Source organism: Manis javanica, chromosome X (assembly GCF_040802235.1).
Source record: "Manis javanica isolate MJ-LG chromosome X, MJ_LKY, whole genome shotgun sequence".
NCBI lineage: Eukaryota > Metazoa > Chordata > Mammalia > Pholidota > Manidae > Manis > Manis javanica.
The window spans coordinates 48,906,281-48,923,694 of record NC_133174.1 but is presented as its reverse complement, the minus strand read 5'-3'; the positions used below and the strand labels follow the sequence as shown (position 1 = coordinate 48,923,694).

Here is a 17,414-nt window from a genome sequence, read left to right as displayed (position 1 = left end):
TATAAATTCAAATTCTCATGCCCTACCACCAGACCTACTAAATCAGATACTGTGGAGGTGTGTTTTAACAAGCCTTACAAGTTACTCTGGTACATGATAAAGCTTGAAAATAATTGTTTTAGACTTATCTCACTAGTGATTCAAATGAAATATGATTAAAATGATTAATTTTTAAATTAAAAAATTGATACTGCTATTGTCCTACAATTCTCACAGATATGCTTGGCTAGTAAATATATCTATCTAGTAATTCATCTCAAATTGTTTTGGTGTCATCTCTATGTCAACCAGCCATTTAATAACTTAGAAATTCTCCTCTGGCTCCTCAAAGACATCAAATAAGATTCATACTCATTTTTTTTGTCTATAATGTCCTATATGACCTAACTCCTATATCTCCAACCACAATTATATCTCTATTTATTTTACCTTATCCCATTGTCTTCATAGTGCTTTTCACTATTTGAAATTATCTTATTTTTTCTGTCTCCCCTATGAATTGTTTGATTATTCCATATACTGAACACAAATGCTAATAATAAAAACTTCCATTTTTGAGGACCAATAATGCTGTTAGGCTAGATGCTTACACTTACTTTATGCTTTGATGAGGTGATAGTAACTATCCCTTTTTTATATCAGGCCACTGGTTGTTACCTCTATGGAAACTATTACACAGGTTACAATTAGCACATCCAAAACCCTGTATCTGTATTTTACCTATTTTAAAAACAACATAATACATTTCCTGAGTGTATAAAATATCAAATCACTACAGAGATGCAAACATAGAAAAAAATCCAGTATTCATTTTAAATGGGGAATGAATGTTGGCTTAAAGTTCATATATATCCTCATTCTTTAATTTAGCACATTATTATCTTTCCTGGATTCAATTATAAATGGCATCCATAGCTCTGTAGACATTTCTGTGCACGATCCACTATTTTTCAGCATTTGAACAGCTTACTCTCTTCTACAATTTTGTCCACACATTCTTTAACTTACTTATACTGTCCACTCTTCCTTTCTAATCTTCACTTAATAACCAAATATATTCTCGGGCATTTGTTCATTTGAGAAATAGGAAACTGTTTAAGTTTTTAAGCACAAGAGCAATCAGACAAAAATATTCTTTAAAAATGAATGCAGAAATTCATTTAAAGCCTATTTCAGTATATCACGTGTGAAGTGATAGGAACCCAGACAAGAGTACAGAGGCAGTGATATCATAATAGAATTGATTCTTGAACAACATAGGTTTTAACTACACAGGTCCACTTATACATGGATTTTATTTTCAATAAATATGTTGGAAAAATGTTTGCAGATTTGTGACAACTTGAAAAAACGTTTTCGTTTCTCTAGCTTACTTTATTGTAAGAATACAGTATGTAATACACATAACATACAAAATAAGTGTTAATCAACTGTTTATATTATCAGTAAAGCTTCCAGTCAACAGTAGGTTATTAGTAGTTAAATTCTTGGGCATTAAAAGTTATATGGGGATTTTTTTACTATTTAGGGTTCAATCGCCCATTCTCCATCTCCATTGTATTCAAGGGTCAGATGTACTCATGACTAACATGCTCTGAATGCTGATGATATGTCTGGCCCTGTTCTAAGTGCTTCACAAATATTACATCAACAATCCTATGTAGTCATTAGTTTTATATCTGATTTACAGATAAAAAAATAAGGTACAGAAACATGAAGTAGCCGACCTATTGTTGCATAGGTAGTAAGTGGGAGAGTTAGCATTCTTAATCACTCACTACGTTATATGGTTTTTGGATAGACAGAAAAGGACACATCTGAAAGTAATTACAAAGAACTGCCAGAATTGGATACCTGATTTTTTGTAGTAGATGAGGGTAAATGAAAAGCATACAGTTCTAAATTAAGTGCTAGAGTGGCTGGGAGGATTGTAAAAATAAGAATGACTGAGACATTCTGGTTTAGGGCCATGAAGAGAGATGGAGGGAAGGGATGAATTTGGTTGTTAATACATGCATCCATTCAATCAATACATGTGGAGTCTCTGTGCAGTTGCTGTGGAGAAGGACTGGAAAGATAAAACCCTATCCATAGTAGGATGAATAGTAGAATTTTAACATTTAATTCATGGACAAAAGTGCTTCAGGGATAGAACAATATTTCAGTATAATTGGTTTCTGTTATAACCCCATGTATTTTGTAACCCTTTTTTATTTTGAAATAATTATAGATCTATAGGAAGTTGCAAAGACCTGCAAAGAGATTCTTTATACCAATCATTCAGTTTCCACCAAAGATTACATCTTATACTCTGTAGTACAATAACAAAACCAGGAAATTGACTTTGGTACAATGTATGTATATAGTTCTATTTAATTTTCTCACACATGCAGATTCCTGTAAGCACCATCATTCAAAGTACAGAACTATTCCATTACTACAAAGATATCCCCCATATAGTCACACATACCACATGGTTCTTATCATCTTTAATTTCTGCTAACCACTAAGTAGCTTTCCATCTCCATAATTTTGTCACTTTTATAGAGTTATATAAAAAGAATTATACAGTATGTAGCTTTTTGAGTTTGAATTTTTTATACTCAGCATAGTGTCACTGAAAATACATACAAGCTATTGCTTGTATCAGTACTTTATTTTTTTTTTGTTTAGTAGTACTCCATGGTATGGAATACCACAGTTTATCTATATACTTATTGGAAGAATACTTGAATCAATATCAGTTTTGGGTTATTAAAAATAAAGCTGCTATGGACACTCATACAGGCTTTTTGTGGATATAAGTTTTCATTTCTCTGGTATAAATGTCAAGAAGTACAATTGCTGGGTCATATCATAAGTACATATTTACTTTTTAAAATAAACGGGCAAACTAATTTCCAGAATGTACCATTTTACATTTCAACTAGCAATTTATGAGAGATCCAATTTTCCCACATCCTCCTCAGCATTTTTTATTGTCAATACTTTGAGTTTTAGCTGTCCTAAAGGGTGTGTAGTGATGTCTTATCATAGTCTTAGCTTGTATTTCTGTAATGGCTTAATGGTATTAAAAATATTTTCATACCCTATTTGAGAACTGCATTACATCTATGCTGACATGACCATTTATATTTTTTGCATAATTTCTAATTGGATTTTTTCTTATACTGTTGAATTTTCAGAGTGCTTTATATATTCTGTAAATATGTTTTTGAAATAATTTTCCCCAGCTTTTTTATGCATCCTCTTTAAATTTTATGAATATATATTCATATTCCCTAAATTTAAGGTGTATAATATAATGTTCTGATACACTTATATATTGCAAAATGATCACCACCTTAGCATTATCTAACACCTCTATCACATCACGTAATGACCGTTTTGTGTGTATGTGTGGTAGGAACATTTAAATTCTACTCTCAGCAACTTTAAAGTATATGATACTTTATTATCGACTATAATCATCATGCTGTACATTAAATCCCCAGAACTTATTCATCTTCCCACTGGAAGTTTGTACACTTTTACCAACATCTCCCCACCTCACCAACCCATCAGATTCTAACAACCACTAATCTACTCTCTGTTCCTATGAGTTTGGCTTTTTCAGATTATACATATAAGTGAAATCATACACTATTTGTTTTTGCCTGATTCACTTAACTTAGCAAAATGCCCTAAAGGTTCATCCATGTTGCCACAAATGGTAGGATATCCTTCTTACTCATGCCTGAATAATGTTGCAATATATATATTCGTGATATATATGATAAGATTATGTAAATACATTAAATATATATACACATATGATTATACATATCTCATATGTGAGAGATATATTATATATATATGATATATATATACACCACATCTTTATCCACTCATCTATTGATGAACAATTTATTCTTTTCATATCTTGGGTATTGTGAATAATGCTCTAGTAAACATGGGAAGGCAGACATCTTTTTATATTTTGTTTGCATTTACTTTGGATATATATACCCAGAGGATCATATGATACTTCTTTTTAACATTTTTGAGGAACCTCCACACTGTTTTCCAAATTGGCTATAACCAATTTACATTCCCACAAACAGTGTGCAAAGGATTCCTATTCTCCACATGCTCAGCAACAATACTTATCTCTTGTCTTTTTTATTATAAGCATATTAACAGGTGTGAGGTGATACCTCATTGTGTTTTTGCCTTACATTTCCATGATAATTAGTGATGTTGAGAATCTGTTCACATACAGTTGGTCATTTGGATATCTCCTTTGGAAAAATGTCTACTTAGTTCCTCTGAACATTTTTAATCAGATTTTTTGTATTGAGTTGTGAGTTTTTATATATTTTGGATTTTAATCCCTTATCCAATACATGTTTTCCAAATATTTTCTCTCATTCTATAGTTTGTTTTTCATTTTGTTGATTTTGTCTGCTGCTGTGAAGGAGTTTTTAACTTTGACGTAGTTCTACTTGTTGACTTTTGCTTTTGTTGTTTGTGCTTTTGGTGTCATATCTAAAGATTCATTGACAAAACAAATATCAAGAAGCTTCTTCCCCATGTCTTCTTCTAGGAATTATACATTATCAGGTCTTATGTTTAAGTCTTTAATCCATTTCAAATTAATTTTTGTGAGTGATGTGAGATAGGCATTCAATTTGATTTTTCTGGATATGTTAATCCAGAATCCCCGAAAACAATGATTAAAATATATATCCTTTACCTATAGGGTGCTATTGCCTCCTGTGCTGAATTTTACTTGACCATATATATATATATATATGCATGGGTTAACAGAGAGCATGGGCACTCTATTTGGTTCCCTTAGTCTATGTGACTATTTTTTTTTTTGCCAGTGCCACACTGTTTAAATTAATATAGCCTTTTAGTATATTTTGAAGTAAAAATGCCTTTGCCTTTTTTTCTTTTTACTAATGATTATTTTGGTTATTCATAGTCTTTGGGATTCCATTCGAATTTTAGGATTGTTTCTTTTATTTCTGCAAAGAAAATGCTAGGGAGTTTTGAAAGGATTTTGTTGACTCTCTAGATGGCTTTGGATAATATGGAAAATTTAACAATATTAATACTTCTGTTTCATTAACATGGAATGGATTCCATGATATGTGTTTTTGTTTGTGTCTTTTTCAAATACATTCAACAAAGTCTTGTAGTTTTCATTGTACAGATCTTTCACTTCTTTGGTTAAATTAATTCCTAGGTATTTTCTTGGTTTTGATGATATTGTGAATGAGAGTTTTCTGTATTTCCTTTTCAGATGTTTCATTTTTATAGTATTAAAAAGCTACTGATTTCAATTTTATATCCTGCAACTTTCCTGAATTTCTTGAGTTCACACAAAAACTGAATCTATAATTTTCTGTATATAAAATCAAATCTGCAAATAGTAATTTTACTTCTTCCTCTCCAATTTTGAAACATTTTAGTTCTTTGTCTAATTGTTCTAGGTAGGTCTTCCATTATATTGAATAACAGTAGTGAGAGTGGCATTCTTTTCTTGTTCCTTATCTTGTAAGAAAAGCTTTCAATTTTTCACCATTAAGTACAATGTTACCCATGGGTTTGTCATGTATGGCTTTTATTATGTTGAGGTATGTTCTACCTGTACTCAATATGCTGAGGATTTTTATCGTGAAAGGATGCTGTGTTTGTCAAATGTTTTTCTCTATGTCTGTTAAGATGACTATGTGATTTCATCTTTAATTCCATTAATATGATTGATTGATTTACATGTTGAACCATCCTTGCAACCCAATGATCACACTTCATTATGGAGTATTATCATTTAGTATGCTCTTGAATTTGGTTTACCAATATTTTGTTGAGAATTTTTGCATCTTTATGCATCATTGATATTGGTGTACAGATTTATTTTCTGATGCTGTCCTTATCTGGCTTTGGTATCAGGGTAATGCTGCCCTCAACAGAATGACTTCAGACCTGTTCCCTTCTATTAACTTTTTGGAAGAGTTTAAGGATTGGTATTAACTTTTTTCTTTTTTCAAGAGTTGTAGCATGTAAATACATTTAATGTAGCATCAGAATTAACTGTAAACAATTATCTGTTTAAGTCAAATAAATGTTGTCTCACTACAAAGCTGTGTACAATGTAATTCCTAAGAAGCCCAATTGGTAGGAAGTCAATAATAACCAAAGTTGCTTACAGTTATTTAAATATATTAGTTTGGCATTCTGAATTTACTCATTAACTACGAATTTTTTAAATTGGAGTAAAGAGCTTATGCAATATTATGTTGATTTCAGATGTACAACATAGTGATTCAATAATTATATACATTACTTGATGCTTGCCACAGTAAGTGTAGTTACTCCTGTTACCATGCCAAGACATTGCAATATTATTAGTTATATGCCCTATGTTGTACTTCCATTCCTATAACTTAACTTTACAATTTGCAGTTTGTACCTCTTTATGCCCTTCATCTATTTTACAAATCCCTCAACCTTGGTATGTATGGTAAAAAAAAAAAACAGCCTATTGATAATATTTCTGGGCCTATTTTTTTGCTTGTTTATTTTCTCCTTTTTATTTTTAGATCCCATATATAAGTGAAATCATATGGTATTTGTCTGACTCTGACTGGCTTATTTAACTTAGAATGATACACTCTAGGTTCATCCAGGTTTTTACAAATGGCAATATTTCCTTATATTTTATGGCTGAGTAATATTCCATTATGCATATGTACTACATCTTCTGTGTCTATTCATCTATTGTTGGGCACATTGGTTATTTCCACATATATGCTATTGAAAATAATGCTGCAATGAACATGGGTGTGCATATATTTTTATGAATTAGTAATTTTATGTTCTTTAGGTAAGTTCTAGAAGTGGAGTTACTGGGTTATACAATATTCCTATTTTTAATTTTTGGAGAAATTTTCATACTGATTTCCATAGTGGTTGTACTAATTTATGTTCCCACCGACAGTATAGGAGGATTCCCTTTTCTCCACATCTTCACCATTTGTTACTTCCTTTCTTTTGAATAGTGGCCATTCTGACTGGTGTGAGGTGACACCTCAGTATGGTTCTCTTTTGCATATCCCTGATGATTACCTATGAGGAGCATCTTTTCATGCACCTGCTTTTCATGTACATCTGTATGTCTTCTTTGGAAAAAAAATGTATCTTTAAGTCTTTTTCTCATTTTTTAATTTGGTTAATTTTCTGGTGTTGAATCATATGATTTCATTATATAATTTGGAAGTTAACCCCTTATCAGATAACTCAATTATGAATATATTATCAAATACTGTAGGTTGGATTTTTGCAGTGTTGATGTTGTGTTTTCCTGTACAGTCTTTATAGTCTGATGGTCCCACTTGTTCATTTTTTGTTTCCCTTGCCTGAGATGTGTCTAGGAAAAAATTGCTCATGCTTATGCACAAGAGATTTTTGACTAGGTTTCTTCTAAGAGTTTTATGGTTTCCTGACTTACATTTGAGTCTCTGATGAATTTTGAGTTTACTTTTAATTATGGAGTTAGACAATAATCCAGTTTCATTCTCTCACATGTAGCTGTGCAGTTTTCCCAACATAAGTTGTTGAAGAGGCTGACTTTTCTCCACAATATATTCATGGCTCCTTTATCATATATTAATTGAACATATATATATGGGTTTATATCTGGGCTCTCTCTTCTGTTCTATTTATTTATGAGTCTGTTCTTGTGCCAGTACCAAATTGTTTTGATTACTGTGGCTTTATACTAGAGCTGGAAATCAAGGAGCATAATAACCTAAGCTTTGTTTTTTTCTCAGGATTACTTTGGCTATTCAAGGTCTTTTGTGGTTCCATATGAATTTTAGAACTATTTGTTCTAGTTCATTGAAGAATGCTGTTGGTATTTTGATATGGATTGCATTGAATCTCTAAACTGCTTTGGGCTGGATGGCCATTTTGACAATATTGATTCTTCCTATCCATGAGCACAGGATAGATTTCCATTTATTGGTGTCTTCTTCGATTTCATTCATGAGTGTCTTATAGTTTTCAGAGTATGGGTCTTTCACCTCCACAGTTAGGTTTATTCCTAGGTATTTTGTTCTTTTTGATGCAATTGTAGATGGAGTTGTTTTCCTGATTTCTCTTTCTGTTAGTTTATTGTTAGTATATAGGAATGCAACAGATTTCTGCCTATTCATTTTGTATTCCTGCAATTTTGCTAAATTATTCATTCTAGTTTTTATGGTACATTCTTTAGTGTTTCCTATGTATAATATAATGTCATCTGCAAAGAGTGACAGTTTAACTTCTTTCTTACCAATTTGGACTTCTTTTATCTCTTTGTGCTGTTTGATAGCCATGGCTAGGTCCTCCATAGTGAAAGTGGTGAGAGTGGGCATCCTTGTCTTGCTCCTGATCTTAGAGGAAAAGCTTTCAGATTCTTGCTATTAAGTACAATGTTGGCTATTAGGTTGTCATACACAGCTTTTATGATGTTGAAGTATGTAGCCTATATACCTATTTTATTAAGTGTTTTTATCATGGTGTTGAATTTTTCAAATGCTTTTTCAGCATCATTTGAGGTGATCATGTGATTTTTGTCCTTCTTTTGTTAATATGATGTATGACATTGATTGATTTATGAATATTGTAACATCCTTGAATCCCTGGAATAAATATCACTTGGTCATGATGGATTATCTTTTTGATGTATTCTTGAGTTTGGTTTGCTAATATTTTGTTGAGCATTTTTGCATCTATATTCATCAGGGATATTGGTCTATAATTTTCTCTTTTTGCAGCATCTTTGGTTTGTTGTTGGAGTGATGCTGGCTTAACAGAATGAGTTTGGAGGTATTCCCTCCTCTTCTACTTTGCAGAATATGTTAAGAAAGATGGATATTAGCTCTTCTTTACATGTTTGGTAGAATTCAGATGTGAAGCCATCTGGACTTGGTATTTTGTTTTTAGGTATTTTTTTTATTACCAATTCCATTTCATTGCTGGTAATTGTTCTTTTCAGTTTTTATGTTTCTTCCTGAGTCAGTCTTGGAAAGCTGTATTTATCTAGAAAGTTGGCCATTATTTCTAGGTTGTACAATTTATTGACATGTAATTTTTCATAGTATTCTCTAGTAACTCTTTGCATTTCTGTGGTGTCATTGTGAATATTCTTTCTTCATTTCTGATTTTTTTACATGTATACACTCTTCTTTTCCTCATAAGTCTGACTAGAGGTTTATCTATTTTATTTTCTCAAAGAACCATCCCCTGGTTTCACTGATTTTTCTATTGCTTAATTCTCTATTTTATTTATTTTTGCTCTGACCTCCTACAAACTTTGGGCTTCAATTGTTCTTCTTTTTATACTTTCTATACTTGTGAGTTTAGACTGTTTATTTGGAATTATTCTTCTTTCTTGAGATAAGCCTGCATTGCAATATACTTTCCTCTAAAACTGCTTTTACTGTATCCCACAGGTTTTGGGTTGTTGAGTTTTTGTTCACATTTTTCTCCATGTATTGCTTGATTTTGGTTTAATTTTGCTATTGACCTACTGATTATGTAGAAGCATGTTGTTTAGCCTCCATGTGTGTGTTTGCTTATTTTCTTTGTGTAATTTATTTTTAGTTTTGTATCACTGTGGTCTGAGAAGCTTCTTGATACAATTTCAATCTTTTTAAATTTATTGAGGCTCTTTTTGTGGCCTCATATGTGATCTATTCTGGAGTACATTCCATGTGCACTTGAGAAGAATGTGTATTCTTCTGCTTTGGGGTATCTGATCTAATGTATTGCTCAGTGCCTCTGTTTCCTTACTTATTTTCTGTCTGGTTGATCTGTCTTTTGATGTGAGTGTTGTGTTAAATTCTCCTTAAATGTATGTGTTGCAGTCTATTTCCCTTTTAATTCTGTTATTATTTGTTTTACGTATTTAGGTGCTACTGTGTTGGGTGTGTAGATATATATAACAGTTATATCCTCTTATTGGACTGACCCCTTTATCATTATGTAATGTCCTTCTTTGTCTCATAATTTTCTTTGGTTTGAAATCAATTTTGTCTGTAAGTACTGCTACTTCTGCTTTTTTCTTGCTATTATTTTCATGGAATATATTTTCCCATCCATTCACTTTTAGTCTATGTATGTCTTTGGGTCTGAAATGAAGGTATTGTATGCAGCATATAAATTGGTCCTGATTCCTTACCCATTCTGCCATTCCATGTCTTTTGATTGGTGCATTCAGTCCATTTACATTTAAGGTGATTGTTGACAGATATGTACTGATAGCCATTTTGTTCATTGTTTTCTAGGTTTTTTTTATCTCCTCTGTTCCTTTTTCTCTCTATTACACTCTTATCCTGTTATTCAAAGGATTTCTTTAGTGTTGTGATCTGATTTTTTCTTTCTTTTTTTGTATTTATTGTAGGCTTTAATAAGTTTTGTGGTTACCAAAGGTTCAAGGGTAGCTGCCTTACTATATAATAGTCTATCTTAAAATATCTGATTGTTCTATTTCAAACACAACCTAAAGGTACTTTTTCTTCTTCTTCCCCCACATTTTATGTATTAGATGTCATAATCTACATATTTTGTGTATCCCTTGACTGATTTTGTGAGTAGCTAATTTTGCTTTATTTTAATTTTGTACTCACTTGGTAATTAATCAGTTTACTACATTTTTGTGGATTAGTTTTACTGGTGAAAGCTATTTAGCCTTAGAACATTTTTATCTACAGCATTCTCTTTATCATAACCTGAAGGACTGGTTTAGTGGTGGTGAATTCCTTCAACTTTCATTTACCTGGAAGTTGTTTAATCAATCCCTGCTTCAAATTTAAATGATAATATTGCTGGATAGAGTACTCTTGGGCAGAGGTCCTTCTGTTTCAGTACATTAAATATATCATGCCATGCCCTTCTGGCCTATAAAGTTTTGGTTGAAAAGTCTGCTGATAGCCTGAAGGAGTTTCCTTTATAAGTAAACTCTTTTTCTCTCTCTGGCTGTTTTCAATACTCTCTCCTTATCCATTTTAATTATTGTATGCCTTGATATTGAAATGATAAAACTCTTAGAAAAAAACATAGACAAGAAACTGGGTCACTTTCTAACCCCATATACAAATGTAAACTCTAGATGGATCAAAGACCTGAATATAAATCAAGAAATGATAAAACTCTTAGAAAAAAACATAGGCAAAAATCTCATGGACATAAACATGAGTGACTTCTTCATGAACATATCTCCCTAGGCAAGGGACACAAAGGAAAAAATGAACAAGTGGGACTATATCAAGCTCAAGAGCTTCTGTACAGCAAAGAACATCATCAATAGAACAAAAAGGTATCTTACAGTATGGGAGAACATATTCATAAATGACAGATCTGATAAAGGATTGACATCCAAAATATATAAAGAGCTCACATGTCTCAACAAACAAAAAGCAAATAATCCAATGAAAAAATGGGCAGAAGAGCTGAATAGACAGTTCTCTAAAGAAGAAATCCAGATGACCAACAGGCACATGAAAAGATGCTCCACATTGCTAATCATCAGAGAAATGCAAATTAAAACCACAATGAGATATCACCTCACACCAGTAAGGATCGCCAACATCGAAAAGACAAACAACAACAAATGTTGGGGTGGTTGTGGAGAAAGGGGAACCCTCCTACACTGCTGGTGGGAATGTAAATTAGTTCAACCATTGTGTAAAGCAGTATGGAGGTTCCTCAGAATGCTCAAAATAGAAATACCAGTTGACCCAGGAATTCCACTTGTAGGAATTTACCCTAAGAATGCAGCACTCCAGTTTGAAAAAGACAGATGCACCCCTATGTTTATCGCTGCACTATTTACAATAGCCAAGATATGGAAGCAACCTAAATGTCCATCAGTAGATGAATGGATAAAGAAGATGTGGTACGTATACATAATGGAATATTACTCAGCCATAAGAAAAAAAACAGATTCTACCATTTGCAACAACATGGATGGAGCTAGGGGGTATTATGCTCAGTGAAATAAGCCAGGCGGAGAAAGACAAGTACCAAATGATTTCACTCATATGTGGAGTATAAGAACAAAGGAAAACTGAAGGAACAAAACAGCAGCAGAATCACAGAACTCAAGAATGGACTAATAGTTACCAAAGGGAAAGGGACTGGGGAGGATGGGAGGGAAGGGAGGCATAAGGGTGGGGAAAAAGAAAGAGGGCATTATGATTTGCATGTATAGTGTGTGGGGGGGTACGGGGAGAGTTGTGCAACACAGAGAAGACAAGTAGTGATTTTACAGTATCTTACTTCGCAAATGGACAGTGACTGTGAATGGGTATGTGGGGGGGACTTGGTGAAGGGGGGAGCCTAGCAAACATAATGTTCTTCATGTAATTGTAGATTAATGATACCAAAATAATAATAATAATAATAATAATAATAATAATAATAATGTGTTGTAAGCCTTCAAGCTAAATAAATGTCCTCTTTCCCCAAATTATTGGCATCACCCTATCATCCTTTTGTGTTACTTCACAATAACATTTTCCACATTTCCATGCCAGCTTTCTAGAGCCCACTGGATCAGACCATGTATAAAATACTGCTTTTCCAGGAGGGAGGGAAACTTCTATTTCATTCAGGCAACTTTGCTTATATTGAATAATGTCATTCTTGGTGTGATTAATTAACAGGAACGTAGCTGCTCCATCATGATAATCTGAAAATGTGATAACTTTAGAATGCTCAGCCAAATTAACTACTGTATAATACCTCCAAGCTCATTATCCAGATGCAATAAAACACAACTTTCTTGCTTGTTAAAATGTGTCTTTTTAGGAGGGCCTTCACTTTTTTCAACTTGAACAGGAAGTTAATTAGAAGCATCCTCAGGCCAAAAGGGGATACACTGCTCCAAACAGAGCCATTTATTATTAAGTCTTGTTTTTTTTTATCCATATTGTAACTCTATATCTTTTGATTTGTGCATTCAGTCCACTTACTTTCATGGTGATTATTGATAGTTATGTACTTATTGCTATAGCAGGCTTTGGATTCATGGTTACCAAATGTTCAGTAGCTGCTTCCTTAATATCTAGTAGCATGACTTAACTTGCTTATTATGCTATTTCAAACACAATCTAAAGGTTATTTTTTCCCTCCCTTTTTCTGCCTTTTCTCTTTTTATATATTAGGTGTCATATTCTGTACTCTTTGTGTATCCCTTGACTGACTTTGTGGGTAGTTTAATTTTGCATTTGGTAATTAATTGGTCTATTAGTAATTCATTGGTCTATTTTCTTTATTGAGGTTTTTACTTTCTCTGGTAACAGCTATTTAGCCTTAGGATTGTTTCCATCTATAGCAGTACCTCCAAAGCACACTGTAGAGACAGTTTGTGGAAGGTAAATTCCCTCAACTTTTGCTTATCTCGAAATTGTTTAATTCCTGCTTCAAACTTAAATGATAATCTTGCTGGTAGAGTATTCCTGATTGAAGGCCCTTCTGTGTCATTGCATTAAATATATCATCCCTCTCTCTTCCAGCCTGTAAGGTTTACGCTGAGAAGTCTGCTGATAGCCTGATAAGCTTTCCTTTGTATATTTTTTTCACTCTCTGGCTGCTTTTAATATTCTCTTCTCCTTGATGTTTGCCATTTTAATTACTATGTGTCTTGTTGTTGTCTTTCTAGGTTCCCTTGTGTTGGGAGATCTCTGTACTTCCATAGCCTGAAAGACTATTTCCTTCCCCAGATTCAGAAAGTTTTCAGCAATTATTTCCTCAAAGAGACTTCCTATCCCTTTTTCTCTCTTCTTCTGATACCCTTATTATGTGAATATTGTTCCGTTTGGGTTGGTCACAGAGCTTTCTCAATATTAATCATTCCTAGAAATTCTCTTTTCTTTCTGTGCCTTAGCTTCTTTATTTTCTTGTTCTGTGATTTCTCTTTCATTTACCATCTCCTGTACCTCACCTAATCTAATTTAAAATCCCTCCATTGTATGTTTCATTTCAGATAGTGTATTTTTTCAAAGATTCTATCTCTTTCTTGAAGTTGTCGCTGAGATCTTGAATATTTTTTGTAGTTATGTGAACATGTTTATGATTTTTATGATTTTTATTTTGAAATCTTTGTCAAGAAGATTGGTGATTTCAATTTCAGTTAGCCCTCTTTCTGATGCCTGCTGAATTTTTGTTTGTACAATTTTTTTTGTCATTTCATTTCTCTAGTGGTTCTAATGGTGTAATAACTTTATGTAGTCAGTGCCATCTAGTGCCCAGGATCTCTACTCTCTGGCACTGCTGAGCATCTGGAACAGTGACTGGGATTGCAGGTAAGTGGAATCAGCACCTGCCAGGAAGAAATAGCTCTTTTCTGATTCCCTGTTTCAGTGCCTGCCACACTGCAAGGTCCAGTGGAGCTCAGCATACAGGTAAGAGCCTCTGTGTTATGCCCCTCTAGCTGCCATAGGTGAGGCCACCCTCTGGCTGTCCTGGCATGATGGCAGGGGCAGAGGTGTGTGGATCTGTGCCTGTCAGGAGGTAGGAGCTGCAGGATGCCTACTGCAGTATGGTCCTTGGAGCTGCATTGTGAGACAGGGACATGGAGCATCTAAAGCTCATGAAAGTTCCCAACCTGTTTGTGCGTCCCAGGACAATTTTGTCCACCTTCCCTTTCTCCTGAGCAGCAAGCTCTGTGTGATCTTTGCCCTTTTATCACCCCTCACACTTTTGGGAAGTGTTTCAAAGTTCCCACCTTTCTTTAGTCCCATAGTGGCCAATTGTGCATATCTGTTCTTCACAAGTGGCTGGAATCTCAGTGTCTCCAAGTATTCTGTCTCTGCTTTCCAACCCCACTAATCTCCTGAGCACCATGTAATGTGGGTTTGTGCTTCTGGAGTACATCTCCAGGGCTGGCTGTTTAGCAGTACTGGGCTTCTACTCCCTCCCAACTGTTTCTGTTCTTTCCACCTGTGGCCTGGGGTTTGGGGGAAGGCTTGGGCCCTGTCGGATCATGGCTTTGCTACTTTACCCCTTTCTGTGAGTTCTTGTCTATTTCCTAGATATAGGTAGACTGTTCTGCAGTTTTCAGGTCACTCTTTCAGGATTAGTTGTATTTTCTTGTTATATGTAATTTTGGGAGGATATTTCTGCATTACTTCTCCTGCCATTTCCCCCCCTCTCAGTAGCTTTAGTTTTTAATATTATTTTCCTTTAACCTTTATAGTATAGTCAACTGGATAGTACTCCATTCTATCATAGATAAAGATTTTATAAATCTGACTACACATTTTTCACCTTTAGCAGTGTGTTTTCCACTTTCATATGTTTTCATGTCACTGATTAGCTTCTTATCATTTCATATTAAAGAGCTGCTTTCCATTTTTCTTGCAAGGCAAGTCTAATGATAATGAACTCCCTTCATTTTTGTTTGTCTGGAAAAGTCAGTTTTTATTTTTGCTTTTCTGGAAAATAATATTTCCAGGTTGATTACACTTGGTTGACAGTTTCATTTTTCTTTCAGCACTTTGAATATGTCATCTCACCAGAGTTTCTGTTGAGTAACCCACACATAGGTTTTTAGGAGTTGCCTTGTAGGTTACATTTTTTTAAATCTCTTGCTACTTTTAGTATTTTCACTTGTCTTTTAATAGTTTTATGATGTGTGTTGGAGGGTTTTGATTTAAATTCTTTCTGCTTGGTGTTCTCTGAGCTTCATGAACTTAGATATCCAAATCTCTCCCCAAATTTTGGAAGTTCTCAGACATTACTTAAATTATTTCTGCTGTTCTTTGTCCCTTCTCCTGTGAAACTCCAATAATTTGTGTATCATTTATTTGATGGTGTCCTATAGATAATGTAAGATTTATTCATTATTTTTAATTCTTTTTCTTACTTTGTTGTTTCAAATTTCCTGTCTTCTAACTCACATACTGTTTCTTCTGTTTGCTGTATCCTTTTGCTGGTTCTCCCTCTTGAATTGTTTGTCTCATTCTTTGAATTCTTCAACTCCAGAACTTCTGTTCGGCTCATTTTATGATTTCTATATTTGTGTTAAATTTCTCATTTTGTCTTCCTTATTTCATTGAATTGTTTTTCTTTGCTTTCTTGTAGCTTGCTGGGTTTCCTTAACACAGCTATTTGAATTCAAATTCAGGTTAATTACACATCTTTGTGTCTTTGGGTTCTGTTACTGATATATTATTGTGATCCTTTAGTGGTCTGACATGTTTCTTTTTTTCCCTCCTTTTTTTATTAAGGTACGATTAATATACACTCTTGTGAAGGTTTCACATGAAGAAACAATGTGGTTACTACATTCACCCATATTATCAAGTCCCACCCATACCCCAATACAGTCACTGTCCATCAGTGTAGTAAGATGCCACAGATCCACTATGTGTCTTCTCTGTGCTACACTGTTCTTCCTGTGATCCCCCACACCATGTGTACTAAATACAATATCCCTCAAACCCTTCTCCCTCATGCCCCACCCACCCTCCCACACCCCTCCCCTTTGGTAACGAATAGACCCTTCTCGGAGTCTCTGAGTCTGCTGCTATTTTGTTCCTTCAGTTTTGCTTCATTGTTATACTCCATAAATGAGGGAAATCACTTGGGATTTGTTGTTCTCCAACTGGCTTATTTTACTGAGCATAATGTCCTCCAGCTCCATCCAAGCTGTTGCAAATGGTAGAATTTGTTTGTTTCTTATGGCCAAATAGTATTCCATTGTGTATATATACCACATCTTCTTTATCCATTCATCTACTGACGGACATTTAGGTTGCTTCCATATCTTGGTTATTGTAAAAAGTGCTGTGATAAACATAGGGGTGCATATGTCTTTTTGAATCTGAGAAGTTGTATTCCTTGGGTAAATTCCAAGGAGTGGGATTCCAGGGTCAAATGATATTTCTATTTTTAGTTTTTTGAGGAACCTCCATATTCATTTCCACAATGGTTGAAGTAGCTTACATTCCCACCAGCAGCATAAGAGGGTTCTCCTTTCTCCTCATCCTTGCCAGGATCTGTTTTTCTTAGTCTTTTCGATGCTGGCCATCATTACTGGGGTGAGGTGATATCTCATTGTGGTTTTAATTTGCATTTCCCTGATGATTAGTGATGATGAGCATCTTTTCATGTGTCTGTTGGCCATCTGAATTTCCTCTTTGGAGAACTGTCTCTTCATATCCTCTGCCCATTTTTTTAATAGGGTTATTTTATTTTTGGGTGTTGAGGTGTGTGAGTTCTATAAATATTTTGAATGTCAACACCTTGTGGGATACGTCATTTACAAATATATTCTCCCATATTGTAGGATGCCTTTTTGTTCTGTTGATGGTTTCCTTTGCTGTACAGAAACTTTTTAGTTTGATGTAGTCCCATGAGTTCATTTATGCTTTTGT

At 34.0% G+C, this 17,414-nt stretch overlaps 1 protein-coding gene across 4 annotated transcripts in view; it reads right to left on the bottom strand.

Moving 5' to 3' along the window:
- Positions 1 to 17,414, bottom strand: part of KLF8 (KLF transcription factor 8) — a 415,506-nt gene that overhangs the window by 185,090 nt on the left and 213,002 nt on the right. The gene's annotated exons all lie outside the window — the stretch shown is intronic.